General features: G+C 31.9%; 1 long non-coding RNA gene across 1 annotated transcript; it reads right to left on the reverse strand.

Annotated features, from left to right (window-relative positions):
* Positions 1–655: 655 nt before the first annotated feature.
* On the reverse strand, positions 656–14,760 carry LOC144374845 (uncharacterized). The gene is made up of 3 exons (XR_013434109.1): positions 14,673–14,760; positions 4,181–4,294; positions 656–1,643 (listed from the first exon to the last, which is right to left on the reverse strand). It is a non-coding gene; the product is annotated as an uncharacterized LOC144374845 (long non-coding RNA).
* Between the last annotated feature and the right edge of the window lie 985 nt (positions 14,761–15,745).

Here is a 15,745-nt window from a genome sequence, read left to right on the forward strand (position 1 = left end):
CCTTCTGCTGTGATGTCGTGCATCCCCTGGAGTCCTGAGGAATGGAGTTCACCATCCATGGTAAGAGACATCTGAAACTGTGAGCCCCCAAAATAAACTTTTCTCCTTTAATTGTTCTTGTCAGGTCTTTTGGTCTCAAGAATGAAAAAAAAACCAACTAAAACAGTTCCTTCTGACAGCATTGGAAAAGCAGCCCATCCTTCATCAAGGAACAAAGAAGGAAATATAAAAGGAATTTATTTCCAGGTGTAGTTCTTGGTTCTCCTGTTAGAAAGTTGAGGGCACCTTGTGGACTGAGTGAAATGGTGGCTGCTGTAGTCAGCTCAGGCTGCCATAACAGCATACCACAGACTGTGGGACTTAAACAACAGAAATTCATTTTCTCACTGAGAATTCCAAGATCACTTTGCCAGCCAACTCAGCTTTTCATGGTGGTTTTCTTCCTGACTTTGGATAACCATTTTTTGCCTCTATCATCACATAGTAGAAGCAGGCAGGAGGGAGAGAGGAGAGAGAGGAGATAGAGAGACAGACAAAGAGAGGGAATTTTGGAGGCTCTTATTATAAATACACTGATCCCACTGGATCAGAACTCACCTTTTGACCTCACTAAAACTTAATTAAAGGTTAAATAAATCCACTCAACCCACAGAAATATGGTAAAAGATGATAAATAGTTGTTTTAATCCACTGAAATTAGAGAAAATTTTTTACAGTAATAGATAACTAGATACCCCTATTCCAATTTGTCATGTATATATAATAATATCAGACCTGGCCACCACATGGGTGACTGTGTCCATGAAGGAACAATTCAAAATTCCCACTCTTCTTTGCGCATCCATTTTACCATCTGTGAAACATCATAATAGGACTAAGTCAGATTTTTTTTAAAGAGAGAGAGAGAAAAGGAATTTTTTAATATTTATTTGTTTAGTTTTTGGTGAACACAACATCTTTATTTTTGTGTGGTGCTGAGGATGGAACCCAGCGCATGCCAGGCAAGCATGGTACAGCTTGAGCCACATCACCCAACGAGGATTTTTTTTAAATTGTATTGATTAAAAACAAATGACACTCTGGGGGATAGCTCATGTCATTGCAGTTAGATGGTGGCTGGGGTTGCAGTCATCTGAAGACTAGACTGTCCTGGTCATCCAAGATGGCAGCCTCTTGTGGCTGGCAGTAGTGGTTGTTGGTCAATCAGTATGCCTGCATGTGGTCTCTCCTCTTGGCTTGTAAATCTCATAGCACGTTGTTTGGTTTCTCAGATGGAACAAGTCAAGACTAAGTGATCCAAATGGAAGGATACAGAAGCTGCTAGGCCAGTTGATGGCTGAACCCAGAATGGACACAACTTCTTTTCTGCCATATTCTAGAGGTCTGTGTAGTTGTAGATCACCAGGATTCAAGGAGATTAAAAAGACTTCATTTCTTGGGAAAGCAGCAGAAAGTAGGTGACAAAATCACATTGTGGAAGTGCATGTGGGGTGAGAGATATTGCAGATGTCTTTGAAAAGGGGTAAGACCTTCTGATATGCCATCTTTTATTATCTTCCTCTAAAAGAATTTGCAAACATTTGTGGTAACCTGCTGTGGGAAGTGAATGAAACTGTAGCCTTTCCTCTCCAACTCTGACAGTCCTGGGGACAGGAGGAAGAAGCATCTTAGTTTACAGAATCATAGAAAGGGTGAACAATGCTTCACTCTCTGGCAAAGCAGGAGTATTAAATATTTTTAAAAATATTGGTTACTGGAGCAAGCATGTACATACTAATAATGGAATTTTTTAAAACTTGTATTTTGGAAATGTTCATAATAAAACATCCTGTACTTGAAATTAAAAAAAAAGTAAAGCCCCTCCAAACATTGTCAAATAGCAGATTTGTCAAATAGTCAAATTTAGAACTTCATTACATGAATGTGGGAAAACACAAACATTCAACCCACAGAAGGAACTAAATTAATGGATGGGGGGAAGTTGTGTGAAGATGGAGGTTTGGGATTTCCTACTAGTTGGAACTGTGGGAGCAACAAAAGTCATAGAAATCAGAGTTATAACACTGTATTAGCATGGCAGGAAAATAGTATTACCTATACTATCTACATATTTACAAAAATTAAACAGACGTCAAAGTTATTAATTATAAGTTGATGAAATTAAACAGGTATTTATACAAATAAGTCTATTTAACTGTAGATAAAATACATAATGGGTTTTATAGTAATCCAATGTTTTCATTTGCATTAGGCTTTTGTTGTTGTTGTTTATCTGGAAATAGATTCTAAGAGTAGTACATTAACAAAATATTTTAACATTCACCCTTATAAAATGATAATAAAGGACCAGAATTACTAAGGAAGTAAAGACCTGCTTATTGTAAAAACAGACTAATTTTCCATGTTTATCTTTTCAGTATAACATCATCCATCATTGTTAGAAATCTTATGACCATGTGCCCACCAGTTAATTCATTGACATGCAGACCTTTGACATTTTTATTTTTCTTCACATAATCTTTCCATTCCAAATTGTCATAAACAGTTTTATTGGTGATCCTATCCTTTGAAGAGCATCTTTTCTCCCCCATAATATAATGAAAGTAAAGACAGATTACTGCCCAGAAAAGGTGGAAATACCCTGAAAGCCAAGAATGAATAAAATTATCTCAAAGAAGGAAAAGTGAAAAAAATACAAATGCTTTTTATAAAAATGTTTAGCTTTCTATAAAGTACTTGAATTCTATATAAATAAAAGAATTAATTATACATAAGTACAACCAAAACATTCAAATTAAATTTTTTTCAGGATCTATATATCCTAATATCTTCTATGTGGTCATTAAAGATGAATATCAAATTTTTTTAAAGTTAAAGGAGAAAGGTAGAAAACATAATGTCATTTAATATTCAACTAACATTGTCACCTATGTCAATCCTGTTTTGGTAATAATCATCAACTATATAACAAGAGAATTTCTATTCCAATGTTACATAATATTCTATTTTTTTATAAATTTTACGGAATCAATGAAATAATAATAACAGAAGTATCATTATAATAATAGAAATATCATTTATTATAGATAAATAATATTTATTTCATATTACTACTAAAAAATTTCAAACTTTTTATTTAACTTTGCTTGTGCTAATTTTACTAAGTGTAACAATTATAAGATTTTCCTTTTATGTGCTTCAACTTACTTAAGACACCATATGCCGTGTGTATCTTACTCTGGAACCATGTTTATAGATTTTGTGCTCCGGCCCTAAATAACACTTAATGAAACTAAAATATGTGCTTTGCATTTGGCTAGATGTATACAAGGGTTATACTTCCATTGTACATGATTTTGAAAGAATATATAAAAAAAACATTTTCTAAGTATAAATACTTTGTGATTTTTCTAGGTATAAATATTTTGTAATATTTATGAGCTGAACACAATGAAGATGGGATGATTCATTGAGCTTTGGTATTTTGAGGCTAAGAAAAAGCAAAGATAAAATAAATAAATAAAAGAACTCAAACCAAAGATTTATACTCTTACACTTATCCACTGAAATAAAGACACATCATAATTCAAATATGTCAGTTGACAAGAAATAAGCTTACACTTACAAAAACTGACAATATATTTATCTTAGAGAAGTGTAAATTAATTAAAAGTTTTAAATATGCTCATAATTATCCTTGACAGCTTCTTAAATGACTTCCAGTTATCCCTGCATAGGGTATTAGTACTCTTTGGTAATCTCTTGAGTATGGAGTGGACCTAATGATTTGCTTCTCAGGAATTAAATACTGCAAAAGTGATGTAGTCCCAGCAACTTGGGAGGCTAAGGCAGGAGATGATGAGTTTAAAGCCATACTCAGCAATTTATCAAGGTTCCAAGCAACTTATTGAAACCCTGTCTCAAAATAAAAAATAAAAAGGGCTGGGGATGCGGCTCAGTGGTTAAGTGCTCCTGCATACCAAACAAAGAATCAAACAAACAAAATTTTTAAAAATGGTGTGGTACTACCTGTAATAATAGATAATCATTTTTTAAAAAGTGTCCTAATGTCTTGGAGCTTCTTTTGCTCATTCTGATGAAGCCAGCTGCTGTGTTTTGGCCTGTCCTATGAGGAGTCCACATGGCTAGCAGCATCAATAGCCACCAAGGAACGAATTACCTTACTCAGCCTGTGAGACATGAACCTGATCAACAGTCACTGAGAGAGTTGGAAGGGGAGCCAACCCATATTCAAGCCTGAGATGATGCTTCAGCTCAACTCTTGCATTGCAGCCTGTAAAAGAAGGATCCACCTAAGTCACATCCATATTTTGGATCCACAAAATCTATGAAATAATATGTGTGTAATATTTTTAGCAATTAAATTTTGAATAATGGCATACAGCCATTGATAGCTAATATAAATAATATTTTACGTTAGAGTCAAAATAATGTCCTATTTCACAAAATGGTTATAATCTGCCATTTTTCAATATTTCTATTCTCTAGTCCTTTGTTACAAAATCTGAGAATTTGGGAAGAATGTAAATATAAGATTCTTTATTATTATTTCTTTGTTTAAATTGTATCTCACTTACTTCATTGGATTACTAAATTAATGCCTAGATTTGATATTAAATTAGTAAATAAGAATTGTAAATATTACATCATACATGCATAGACAAGTACCTAGCTCAGTGCTGTTCACTATTAAAAATGTTAGAAAAGAGGAGGAAACAGATGTTTGTAGGGGATGGAATGCAGGGAAAGCAAGCCTGGAGTCTCAGCTTAGCTACTGTTTATTGGCCCATTTGGGATTTTCAGATGGACCAGAGGGGAGTGCTTGGGGGCTAAAGTTTTCATACACTCCAATAGAAAATGTTCAGTCTCTCAGCATCTTTCACAGATTTTTATTTTGTTTATACCAATTTATAAATTTTGTTCAAGATCAATTCTTAAACTTTCTGTAGGAAAATGTTTAGTATGTCAGAATAAAAATAAAAGTGTGAAATACACATTCACAGCCATACATTTTCAAATTTAATAAGCACATGATTTTGACAGGGCTATAATTTGAAAATCTGAAAACAAAGGTGTGGAATGATGAAGGAGCACATACTCTGAGTTTTGTATATTAAAATTCAAAAATTTAGGAGCAATAGAGAATACTGATATGAAGCATCATTTTGCCAAATTATCATAATAGATTAAAGATATTGGCAAATCTTTTGCTAGTCCTTTCATTGAGAGTGCAGGAAAAATTCAATTCCCCTTCAAACAAGCTGGATTAATTAATTAGCTTGGGAAGTGGAATAGGGTGAATTGGTCTAGGATTTTCAAAGAAGAAAGGGCTCTTAGCTTTCACCAAAACCTCTTATAATGCCAACAACTATATGAAGCCAGCAGCTACTTAAGAAACTCTGAAACCCTGAGATCATATAGTGAAGAAGCTGCAGGTAGGTCAACAGTGTGAGCTGAGTCTAGCCTTACAGCTATACACATTGTGTGGGTGAAGTCATATTGGATGCTGCAGACAACTCTTAGCTAATTGAGTGTTATAGAGTAATGACATTAGAAGCCGAACAATTACCCAGCTGAACTCTCCCCCTAATTCTTGATGGGTCATAATAAAATGGTGGTTGTTTTAAGCTACTTAACTTTGGAATAGTTTGTTACATAATAATCAATAACTGGAAATATCAACATACTTGCCTAATTTATTAACATAGTAATTAATTTATTAATTAAATAACACCCCCAAAAAGAGAAAAAACATTTTGCAATATTATCTAGAAGTGACAATTAAGGCTTCTCAAATACATGAGATTAAAAATGTCATTGGAGATCTAGAAGAAAATCACAATAGATAAATAAATAAGACAACGGTAGTCTGTTCAATATGCTAATTGTGTGACTTTAGAGAAATTCTATATTCTGCTTGAATTCTATATTCTGCTATGTAATTAAATATGAAAATGAATAGAAAAACGTGTGAATACAAAATACATATGTGCTTGTGTTATGATTATTATATTTGGATATAGAAGTTATGAGTTAAAGAATACATTCATTTTGTTGTTCCATGTAGACTGCTACATTGAATGAAAAAAATTTCATGCCTGCTTCTAATAGACAGGATAGACATAAATAACCAGATCAAGAATGTTCCTGAAAAGATTCATAGCTCTTTATATAGCATGTATGTTAGTACAGAAATAATAACCCCCTGACCCAAGACGAGAAACATGAACATATCTTTCTTCAGGTTGATACTGAAAACTAACAAAGGTATTAGTTTGGTGTACAAATTCCTACAGCATTTTCTTTTTAAAAAACCTCAGTTCACAGAACTATCTTGTATACTGAGTAGGACCCTATGATAGATATATTCAACTTGATAAAACTCTATTGATGATTTTCCATAGTGATGCATAAACATGGTTTTCAAATAAAGGAAAGAAAAACCTAGGCATATAGAAGATTTAATGAGAAGGATCCATCTGGTAGCTGCTTCAATCACAGTTTTTCTTAGTGGCAACCACATTTACTTGTTCATTTCTCAAATCTTTTTGTGTTTCCCTCATGTCCCCAATATCAGGCTTATACTACTACTTCATGATTTATGTTTCTTGGATAATGAAGACATTTAGACATTTTCTGTTGACAGTTTTTCAGTAATGATTAGTGATGAGAGATAGATTGTGTTTCTCATACTGTTCCATTCCCTTGCCTTTCTCCTTAATTATTCTTAGTTTCTTAATTCTACTATTCAAATTCAAATGGTACACTTAATTTTTTTATCCTTAAACAAATAATATTAAATTTTAATACAAAATACTTACAAAATCCTGATTAACTCAATTGCAACAATTCAACATAATATTTAATAATTTTCTGAAAATGTATCAGTTTTAAAATTAAAGTTTTTAGGTATTTTTAAAATTATTCACATGTGATGACATCAGTTTTCCAGAATGTACTGATCAGATATGTGTATTTTAATCCAGATCATTTCCTTTAACACCCAGTAAAATTTTTTTTCAGTGAGGTGTTTGAAATATATGTATTTTAGAAGAATCATATTGGAAAAAAAAATAAAAGAGATTTTACACTGAAGAAAATTCCTCGGTATGGCTTGTTAAGAAAATATGTCTCCTCAGTCTCAGAGGCTGGCACATCATAGTGTGATACTTTCTCTCTACTTGTATGAATCAGCATGATGCCTCAGCACAGGAAATCTATAATGTCATAATGTTCCTTAAATACCACCAAAAAGGTAATTTTCAAGTTAAGAAAGAAACAGGCACTTTTTGTTAGGAAAAAAATAATTAAATTATGTTTAAATGTTTTTATTGTAATTAACAATAGACAAAATGCTTAAGGTCATCTCTACAGAATTAAGTATTAATTACAGAATTTGCACAATGAAAGTGTTTTTGTTTTTTTCCTTATTCCAATTACCTTGTTTGCTTCCCAGATGTTATGGTTTAGATATGCAGTGTCCTCCAAAATACTCATGTATGAAACAACACAAGAACATTCAGAGGCTAAAGTATTAGATTATAAGAGATGTGGCTTAATCAGTGAATTAATCCACCAATATGGATTAAGTGGGTGGTAACTCTAGAAGGAAAAGTGTGGATGGAGGAGGTAGGTCACTGGAGCCTGCCTTTGTGAATTATATTTTGTCCCTAGTGAGTAGACTTCTCTCTCTGCTTCCTGATTGCCATATCCCCTTCTTACCCTTCTGCCATGATTTTCTACCTTACCTTCAACCCAGAGTTATGAACTCAGAAAACCATGGATTGAGACCTCTGAAACCCTGAGTCAAAATAAACCTTTCATTCTCTACATTGCAACCAATAGCTGATTAAAACACCAAATAAAGTTTCTTCAACAATCTGTAGAGATATACCCTTCTTTTCTTTCACATGAAAGGTGAACATTTAATTTTGAATAATTAAAGATAAGGCTTTGTCCATATTACATTCAGTGGTTAATATTTTTCCTTCTTTTCAGTAGATAGAGGCAAATGTGTTTCTATTTGTTGCTCACAAAATGAAGATGAGTTTCCTTTGCCAGATTTTCTTTCTGAGCTTTTAAATGCATGACTAAAGATAGTATCTTCTTGGAAAAGTTATATGTGTTTGATTTCTCATCTACCTGTGGTGAAACTCTTAAACATTTCTCTTGTTTTAGTTTTCAAATAATATATTTCCTTAAATATTTCTGTTATATCACCATTTCACACATGTTTTATAAACAAAATAATTTCCAGTTTTTAATTTAATTCATGAAACTTTAGTATCTAGCAATAAAACACATTATATGTCCTGAAAATATTCTCATTAAAAACACCAAAGTAAGATAAATGATATGGAATAGTCACAGTTTAAATGTGTAAGTAGATCACTAATAATTAAAATAACTCTATTTGGGGAGATTCACAAATCTTCCAAACGATGTCACATGACAAAGAGAAAAACTCATCCCTTGACACATAGAATTAAAACTATAAAACACAAAAGATGCCAGGGAGATTTTAAACAGTGACAGAAAGAAATAAAAGATGACCAGGACTAACACCAGAGTTTTGAAAAGTCATTTTCAAGAAAGAATAAATAATACCTTTCAACCTATGAGAAAAACAATAATTGAAAACCTATAATTTTGTACATGGTCAAAGTATTATTATAGAAAAAAGCAGCATATAAACATTCGCAGAGAGGTAACATTCAAATCTGAGAAAAATCTCAAGCATGTCTTTCAAAAGGAAAACAAATACTAAAGGATAAAAATGAGTTATAAGGAAGAAAGATCTTCAAGGCAATAATACATTAATTTCAATGCAAAAAATAAGAGAAATGTGTGATTCTGGGCAAAAATAAATGTAAAAATATAGGAAAAACATCCTCCCATATGCACACTGACATAAAGTTTCACTAGCTATACCGGCATCCCCTACCCAATCTGTAGACATGAAATTTGTCATTCATATTAAGGATATAGAAGAGATTTCAAGTGATATGAAAATACAATGACTTTCCCTATATGGATGAATGTAAAATTTGTATGACTTGGAAAATTTCTTCTAATAGTAACTGAAGAAAAAAAAATCATATAACAAGTAGAAAATGTTTCATCAGAACTTTCAAATCTATCCCCCAAAAATACACACCAAAAAAAAAAAACTATTAGGAAAAAAATGGTGATTTAATTTTAATTGTCAAAACATTCAAGAAATTGATAAGTACAAACTAAATAAGCCTTTTAAGAAAAGTAAGGGAAAGCTGTTACCAAATTAATTCTGTTAATACTATGTAATAGAAAATGTTTCTTGAAATAGCCAATTAGCTGATTGTTGTTGATCAGCAGTTGGATTAGAAGTTTATACTAGAATGTAAATCAACACACTGCTTACTTCCCTGAGAGAGGTTGGCTTCGAATGTCATTTCAACTAAATTGGCATGCTTAGTTATGTAGTTGATTTACAAAGGAAGGAAGGAAGGAAGAGAGAGGGGGAGGGAGGGAGGGAGGGGAGGAAGGAAGAAAGAATGATGAAAGTGGAGAAGGAAGCAGAGAGGGAGAGAAATGAAAGTAATCCAATAATATGAACAAAATACAGCTACAGAAAATTGAAGGAAGAGGAAACGTGATTTGTGTGTAAAAATATTTAATCTCAACAGTAATATGAGGATTGCAAGTTAAAACTACTATAAGAAACCATTTCACACTAAGAGATTGGGAACGTTTAAGTCTGACAATAACATGTTTTGACAAGGATATGGAGCAAAAATATTTCTGTGTCCTGTTATTGGGAATTTAAATGAATACAACCAATTTGAAGAGTAACTTTATGATATCTAGATAAACTTAATATGTATGTGTGTGTATATATATATATATATTTTTTTTTTCAAAACCCAACAGTTTTTCTCTAAAGAGGCAGCTGTACAAGGCCATATGCTCATAGAATCACTTATAATAAAGAAAATTTAGCAGCAACCTTTAAATTTTTATATTTAAAGGTAATTTATATTTACCTTTATATTTTCATGAAGTAAAAAGGTTCATACATAAGTGTGTGTATATTTATATGTATATACACACATATATGTAGAATTTATTCAATATGTGTGAGATGGATGATCATTAGTAAGATAGTCAAGGTGTATTATTCTCAAAATGACATTGAAGAAAAATTAGCAATTTGGAAAACAATATAGACAATAAAACATTTGAATGGATTTTAATAAAATAGATATAAAGTATATTTTAGAAATAAAGCATAATGTAAGTTCTTACCAAACTGTAAGAATACTGAATTAAGCAAAATGATTACTATTTAGAGAATATTTCAATGGAATTGAAATATTTTATTTCTTAAGTGATTGAACCACACTTATTCTTTTAAATATTTTAAGACTACAATTTTTGAACAAAATTGCCATCAAATTATGCAATATTACACATATTGAGCTCAATTCAGTGGAAGTGAGAAAAGTTGGTAATATTCTAATGAAGAAAATGTTGATATTAAGTGGACTATGTATATGGGAAGGATCTTCTGAAAATTTCATCTGCCTAGTAACAGGAGTCTAATTATTGTGCTGAATCAGAATTTCAGTAGTAGAAGCTGACCTTTATGAGAGGAAAAAAATCTGCTTATGACTAAAGCTATTGAGATCTTCAGGAAGACAAATAAAACAAGATTGAGAATAATGGAATTTGAACCTTCAAACTTGATCTCAGCTAAGCTCAGCTTTATTAATTTCAGCACTTACAAAACCTACACTACTAAAACTCAATATTTTATATGTATGCTGTATCTCTTTAAGTCTTTTAAAATGTTTTTACAAAAATTTCAATGAGAAAATTATTAGTATCTACATGTATCTGCATGTTTGTGTGTACATACATATGTATTATATAAGCACATATGTGTTTACTTTCTAAGAATGTCTAAGAGTACACAAAATTGTGAAATTAACTAAAATACATGAAAACAGAAAAGTTAACCCACAAAATTGTGAAATTAACTAAAATACATGAAAACAGAAAAGTTAACTAAGTTAGAGATAGAATACCTCTGTAAGTAACCTGAATCAGATCCTGTAACATTTGATTCAAATGTATGATATGTCAAGTTCATTGTATTGTCATGAGCAACTAATTAAAAAAAGAAAAATAAATAAATAAATAAATAAATAAAAAGAGTAGAAAAGAGGAAATGAATATCAGTTCTGCCTATTTAAGCAAAGTTTCTAAAATCATCTGGTGCACTCTATACATTGCTAAGAAATCCATATGTAGTAGCATTTATAAATCTTTTACACAGTGTTTAATAAAATCAGTAGTTTTTAACCACATTATCACTGAGAGAATTGAGCCCAATGTAGGGCAAATATATGATCTTAGTTCTGGATAGAAACTATGTGTCACATTGTTAGTTGGAATTACCTACTGGTATTCCCAGGACAAAAGGTCTTGTCAGGGCATTGTTTCATCAGAATCTTCATCATCATTAGTACTACCACCACGATTAACACAAAAAAAGTTATGTACAATTTAGAAAACATTTAAACATGCTTAATAACTCTTATGTATGAGTGTGTGTGTGTCCAGGTGGATGGATAGGAAATATCTTTTTAAATTATTTTTGATCTGAGATGGATTGTATTGTTCTTGCAGCAGGATTGACTGACAGGTCTTTTAAGCAAGAAATCAGTAGTTACTTATACCTTTTGACAAAGTCAGTCTAGTTGATTTGAGGAGAGTAGTTTGTAGAGGAAACTTAAAGAGTCTCAGCTGACAGATGATGATGGTTTGTACTTAGTTGGAAAATAGTTACCAAAGATGTTGATTTGAGATTTACTACCATGTAAAATGATATCTAGAACCATGGGATTTAAATGACAACACCTAAAACATAGGAATTGAGTGGAAAGAGAAAAAGTGAGGGATAGGATCCTAGTGGGTACTCCACTACTTACAGGATGATTCTAGAGTGAACCTCCAATAATGGTGCATCATCTTTAATGGAGGATGGTGTGGAGTAGCCAATTAAAGTGTTCTAAGAGGTAGATAAGAGTTGGATAATTTTAATACTGCTTTTTATCTACGTCCTTGGAAAAGTAGCAACCATTGTCTGATGTCACAGGTGCTGACTTTCAAAATACTGCTAGTCCAATGAGGTCCACATTGTTCTGGGAACAAAGCTTTCTACTTTGTATTCAGGGTATTTACAACTAGATACCACAGCATTTCCAATGTAATTCACTTAGAATTGTAACTGCCTGGGTTTTACTTCTTAATAACTTTAAGTCCAATGATGAGTCCTAAAATTTTTATTTCAAGTATTACTGTAAAACACATGAGAAAATTTTCAATTAATATTCCATCAACAGCTGGGGGTATGGCTCAGCAGTGCTCACCTAGCACATGTGAGGCCCTGGATTTGATCCTCAACACCACATAGAAATAAATAAATAAAGGTATTATGTCCAACTACACTAAAAAATAAAGATTTTTTTTAAAATCATTCTATCAAAAGTTTTGTGATGTGTATGTGAAATTTTATTTCTTATTTATATATCAATTAAATGATAACCTTTAACAACGTAATTCCTTCTGGAAGAATTTGTGCATAAATAAGAAAATAGGCAAGTAAATAAATCTGATTCTCATTATCTGTTCACACATTTTGGGTATATTGAATTTGTTAATGAGATTTATTTTCTTTAATATAATAAACTGTAATTTAGATAAGTATTTCATTACTATTATAAAAGTAATTATGGGCATATTAGTTTGTTTGGGCTACCATAACAGAGTGCATTAGACTGTGTGACTTATAAACAACAGAAATTTGTTTCTCACAGTTCTAGAAATACAGAAGTCCAGGCTAAGGCACCAGGCTTGCCTGATGAAGACTTGCTTCCTCATTGACATGCCTTCCCACTGCATACTCACATGGGGAAAGAGCTAGCTCTCTGGGGTCTCTCTGGTAAGGATAGTCATCCCATTCACGAGGTTAGAGTCCTCATGACCTAATGCTATCATATTAGCGATTCAGGGAATCCAACATTCAGACCATAGCATATGTAAGTATAAAGAGGGTAAGATCATATCCTTATCTTGATTATTTGTCTCTGTTTATATCAAATGTACAGTATCATTGTAATATTTTATAAATTTGAATAAATTTTTGATACAATTAGCAATCCTACTTTTAAAATTTGATCCAATGATATTATTCTTTTATAATATAGTAGACACCCCCCACCACCACACACACACACATACATAAATAATAAACCATCATGGCACACGTCAATGTGCTGAGAGGTAAACCACACTGAAATGATTTATTTTATTGAAGTTTAGATATAAATTGATAGAGCACTGATAAAGCACTCATTAAATGTCTATGCTTTTACACCTCCTTCAATTCATCTGACACTTCAGAATATCACTATTGCAAAGATTATGGTTGTATAAAACTCTGCAAAGTCTGAAGTGTGCTCTGTATAATCTTCCTTCTGATTCATTTAATGTAACCTTTATGCAGTTAATTAAAGATAGAACATGTTGACATGGAGAACGTAACATGATTCAATTGAGAGTGTTGCATATTATTAATGTTTAATATCTTTCTCTTCAGGCAAGAGCCATACTTGCTTTGCTAGACTAAAACTCTTATAACACTCCAAACAGTATGTGTGTGTGTGTATGTGTGTGTATATATATATATATATATTTGTTTTTCTAATTTAAACAAGCATTTTATAGTAATTTAGGAACTATAGTTGTTAATTTAAAACTATGAGTTTAAAAACTACCATTTATTATGTGTATAATATGTGTAAAGTGAAAGTTTATTGCATGCATTATTTCATTGACTCCTACCGATTCTATAAGGTAGATGCATATCATCAAAATTGGTATATGAGAAATTTGAGTCACAAGTTTAATAACATTGTTACCAAGTTGGTAAGCAGACCACAAATCTAAATCAATATCAACATTACTTTAAAAAATAATCTTTTGTGTTTGCATGATTTTTGAAACAAATACTCTGCCAGGAGAAGAAGTTAAACTTAAAAAAAAAAGAAGAAAAAAGGAGAGGGAAGCTTGTTAAAAGTATAACTGCGTTTGTGTATAGTAATAGTAAAAAAATAAAGTACACCAATTAATGTTTATTAACATCAAATTTAATGTTAATTAAATTGACCTATATTTCTAGATTACAATTGTTAAGGGAAAGATGAATTGCTAATACAGTAACCATTATAACATGGTTGAATCTTTCTGTTAGTATAAAGTTAGTTTTAGTAGTAGTTGAATGTCCATTAAAACAGATGATAATAACAATATTGTGTATTTTAAACACTCCCTATAGCCAGGGCAGTGGCACACACCTGTAATCCCAGTGGCTCAGGAGACTGAGGCAGGAGGATTATGAGTTCAAAGCCAGCTTCAGCAGAAGTGAGGTGCTAAGCAATTCAATGACACCTTGTCTCTAAATAAAATGCAAATTAGGACCCAGAATGTGGCTCAAAATCAAGCATCCCTGATTTCAAACTCTGGTATCCAAAAAAAAACCAAAAACCTCCCCTTAGTGTTTTTTTCAATTTTTTCCCACCGTTTAAATAGTCAGAATGATTACTAACCCCATTTTTGAGATAGGATCTTTGTGGTTCAGAGATGTTAATCGTCCAAGGTCACATATCTAGAAAACAAGAGACCAAATGTAAATATGTAAGCTGTGTGAGTCATATATATGCATGTGTGTGTGTGTGTGTGTGTGTGTGTGTGTGTGTGTGTGTGTGACAGGTAGGTGCCTATATTAGGTGCCTATATGTTTGTATGTATATATATATATATAAAATATATATGAGTGTATGTATATGAATGCATATATATATATATATATCAGTATGAACCAGGAAGTGAGCCTTCACCCAATGCCTCGATTCAAGCCTCCAGAATTATGAGAAATAGGTTTTGCTGTCAAAGTCACATGGTCTGTGGTATTTTTCTTATAGCAGTCTGAAAAGATTGAAATATACATACACACATCTATTCACAAATACTAGACCCTTTTTTTGCTCCTTTTAAGTTAGTATTTCTGAAAACAATGATTACTGTGAAAGTGTCTTTTACTCCCATAAAGAGTAAATGGAAATCTTAATGGGTGATTCATTTCCAGCTACTAATACATTCTTTGAAAGACATATTGCTAAGCCTTTATTTGTTATATTTAGAACTTAATCACCAAAGTAAATTTTATGTATGAAAATTATGGATGAAACTCTGTTTTAGCTAGCATTGGATCCTCAAACATTAAGGAATTTGTTTTACTCCTGTTGGTCTAAAAAGATAAGAGATTTACTTTGTCAGTAAGTATAAATTAAAAAATATTGATAGCAAGGATATATTCTAGTGGTAGAATGAAAAATCTGCAGTGAATTTTAATAATATAACCATAAATTTTAGAGGATATTTTCTTTTTTTTTTTTTTACTTCTTAAATTCATCTTGTTTAAAAACCATGGAACACCTGATTTAGAGAGTAGAATGCATATGACTAATACTATGACCCCATAAAAGCAAGGGAAGAACTGTCAGAAGTGGAAAAAAGGAAGGAAGAATGAAGGGAAGGAGTTGGGACAAACTACAGACCTCTGTTCATTTACTCATGATCTGTAAGTCAGCATCAAGATGATGAATTGAGAAATACAAAT

This window comes from Ictidomys tridecemlineatus, unplaced genomic scaffold, assembly GCF_052094955.1.
Source record: "Ictidomys tridecemlineatus isolate mIctTri1 unplaced genomic scaffold, mIctTri1.hap1 Scaffold_91, whole genome shotgun sequence".
Classification (NCBI taxonomy): domain Eukaryota; kingdom Metazoa; phylum Chordata; class Mammalia; order Rodentia; family Sciuridae; genus Ictidomys; species Ictidomys tridecemlineatus.